A 3,172-nucleotide genomic window follows, 5' to 3' on the forward strand; every position below is an offset into this window, starting at 1 on the left:
TGCTTACCAGATGTCCACCACTAACCTGGTGAATAAGGCGAATGGGCGAAATTTATACGCAGTTGGCGTTGGGCGAGGCTCAAGCAGCAGCTTGGGGGGCGGAGTAGCTTGCTGCACGATTGTAGAGGTTTGTGAAACTGCAGGGCCTACCAAGTGTGGGTTCCACAGCAAAATTTCTGGGAGCGGTGCCACAGTGCAAACGTAGCGCACCTCATAATACTTTTCCATGTCACCACGATTATAGTACCACGCCTCGACCGTATCTATACTAGGTGAGAGATGTAATAAAAAATGCGGAATAGTCATCGACTGATCAGATGAAAAGATGTCGCCAGTAGGATTTGAGCGTGGATGAAGTCCGCGGACCCGAGTTTTCCATCGTAGGGAGCGACTCTGTACACGGTACCCTGATTCACGATGGAAGAACCCAGACAAGTGGAGAGGAATGTGGAGAATCCGGGTATCGAACCCGGTGCCTCTCGCATGCAAAGCGAGCGCTCTACCATTTGAGCTAATCCCCCAGATCAAAGAGACGGATTTATATTTCGAAGAACCCACGAGGCGGGTAGTACACCTAACACCCTCGTACTCCCCTGAACATTGGTGGTTTATGGATATACAGTATTACGTTGAATACCGAGGAGGGCAAGTGACAATCATGGAATATGAGCAAGAGTGTCTGAGTCCTTTGACGCTGGTGTTCAGTGCTTGAATATAACGAGCGTCGCACTTTTACCTTTAACAATATCGTACTAGCTAATCTCTTCTTATTCTTCTTCAAACGATACACCTTACCTTAACCTTAAACACTGAACCTTGTCCAGCGGGCTTAGAGGGGTGGCGGTTATGAGGAGGAGATGTTCGATAAGTGTATGTACTTTGAGCATACGCTGGGCCAAAAAGGGTCGTCACTGGCATTCACCTTTCGGCTGCAGCCCAGAGAGCGGACCTGATATTTACCTTGAGCCAGATGGCTACGGTGATATACTATGGTCGGAATAGCAGTCGTGCCGGTTGCATAAACTTCCCACTGCGTCTCGAAATTCCTAAATGTGACCCTGTGCTCTTACATTACTGCATGTAATCGGGCGCGAGCTCAATACCCGGTCACAGGAATTTTCGTTCATACGACATCAGGCTGTGGGTTCGATTCCCGCTAGCTGCATTCCGACTGACCCGAGTTCGATACCCGGGTACGATACTCGGATATGATGCCCAGGTTCGATACCCGGACACTGCAATTTTCTGACAAGCGTATCATCATCATTCATGATCAATACGAAGGCTCGATTCCTGCCAACTACATTTCACTTTAGCCATGTTCAACTCGCGGTGGCTGCAACTCTTCCATGGATCTATCAATCATGTCGGAGACGTGGGTTCAAATCGTGCTGAGCGCATTTCATCTCATATCCAGGTTCGATGCCTGGTCATGGAGATTCTCCCATGACTATGTCATCTTAAACCTTCGATTCCATTACCCATGCTAGCGCATTCTTTCGATTACTCACCTTGAATCACTCCTGACTCTCTCCACTCTCTGCTGGCACTCCCAGATTTCACCGCGCGCAGCCGAATTTGACTCATTCCAGCTCGACAACTGGCATCATCGACTCCAAACCTGGAATAAATAGTATACACCACTCCCACTATCTCCAATTCCACGATACTTCGGAAATCGTTGGTATTTTAACGGTTGGATTGTGACACTCTAGATGCCATTCTCCCCCATCACCACTGATTCGCTAGCAGAATGCCATCTGGTGTTATGCTGAAGGAAACTCTCCATCGAGAGGCGTTCTTTCCTGGTGATTGGTGACACCAAAGTAGTAAGGGAAGAGTGTCTTAGAAACTTCGTACACTGATTATTTAGCGACTGGCATCACCACGATTTTGTTCTCCATGTGGCGCTTTCTCATGAAAGTGAATCGAACGGCAACAACCGAACACTCCACTCATATAAGCCACCTGGTTTGCGTCGATAAGAAATCATTTTCAGCCGTGACGCTCATGTTTTCGCTTCAAGACCGTGATGGCGCGAAATTTCAGCGCATTCTAACCAATTGACCCAGAAAAGCCCCCTGCGGGTAACTACTCATCATCGACTACGATCGAGGTGCATCCCGATGCAGCCATGGGACCAGCGCATGTTGACGACACAAAATGAGGAAAATTTGGGGAAGAAACTACTGATGGCACCCATGCTCTCTATTACCACATTTCCAACACTTCTACTACCCTAAAAGCTTGCCTGCGTCTCTACTTGGCACACCCTGAAGGATACTGCCTCATCTGCCTTGGGGCTGTGATCTAGTGCAGAATCTCCTCTCATAAGTTTATCAGCTTATATGTTACTATTGTGAGCAAGAACGTTACGACCATATTTCAATGGCGGGTTGGTGGCTTGGGTCTCTGATCATGCTCCGACTCGACTGTCGCCTTAGCCATGCACGAATTGCTGAGTGTGGCGGACCGGAGTCTATTCCGAGGCAACTTTAAATAACAATCGATAATCTGTGATCTTGTGAATGAAATTAACTTTTCGTCGACAAGTTGTCTAATTTCGGGCTGTAAAACTCTCCTTAATGCTTACCAGATGTCCACCACTAACCTTGTGAATAAGGCGAATGGGCGAAATTTATACGCAGTTGGCGTTGGGCGAGGCTCAAGCAGCAGCTTGGGGGGCGGAGTAGCTTGCTGCACGATTGTAGAGGTTTGTGAAACTGCAGGGCCTACCAAGTGTGGGTTCCACAGCAAAATTTCTGGGAGCGGTGCCACAGTGCAAACGTAGCGCACCTCATAATACTTTTCCATGTCACCACGATTATAGTACCACGCCTCGACCGTATCTATACTAGGTGAGAGATGTAATAAAAAATGCGGAATAGTCATCGACTGATCAGATGAAAAGATGTCGCCAGTAGGATTTGAGCGTGGATGAAGTCCGCGGACCCGAGTTTTCCATCGTAGGGAGCGACTCTGTACACGGTACCCTGATTCACGATGGAAGAACCCAGACAAGTGGAGAGGAATGTGGAGAATCCGGGTATCGAACCCGGTGCCTCTCGCATGCAAAGCGAGCGCTCTACCATTTGAGCTAATCCCCCAGATCAAAGAGACGGATTTATATTTCGAAGAACCCACGAGGCGGGTAGTACACCTAACACCCTCG

General features: G+C 48.3%; 2 non-coding genes across 2 annotated transcripts; both read right to left on the reverse strand.

Annotated features, from left to right (window-relative positions):
- Window positions 1–448: 448 nt before the first annotated feature.
- Window positions 449–521, reverse strand: Pmar_PMAR017949. The gene has a single exon. It is a non-coding gene; the product is annotated as a tRNA-Ala (tRNA).
- Window positions 522–3,034: 2,513 nt separating this feature from the next.
- Window positions 3,035–3,107, reverse strand: Pmar_PMAR017950. Its single transcript has one exon. It is a non-coding gene; the product is annotated as a tRNA-Ala (tRNA).
- Window positions 3,108–3,172: the final 65 nt, after the last annotated feature.

Source organism: Perkinsus marinus, assembly GCF_000006405.1.
Source record: "Perkinsus marinus ATCC 50983 genomic scaffold scf_1104296969534, whole genome shotgun sequence".
NCBI lineage: Eukaryota > Perkinsozoa > Perkinsida > Perkinsidae > Perkinsus > Perkinsus marinus.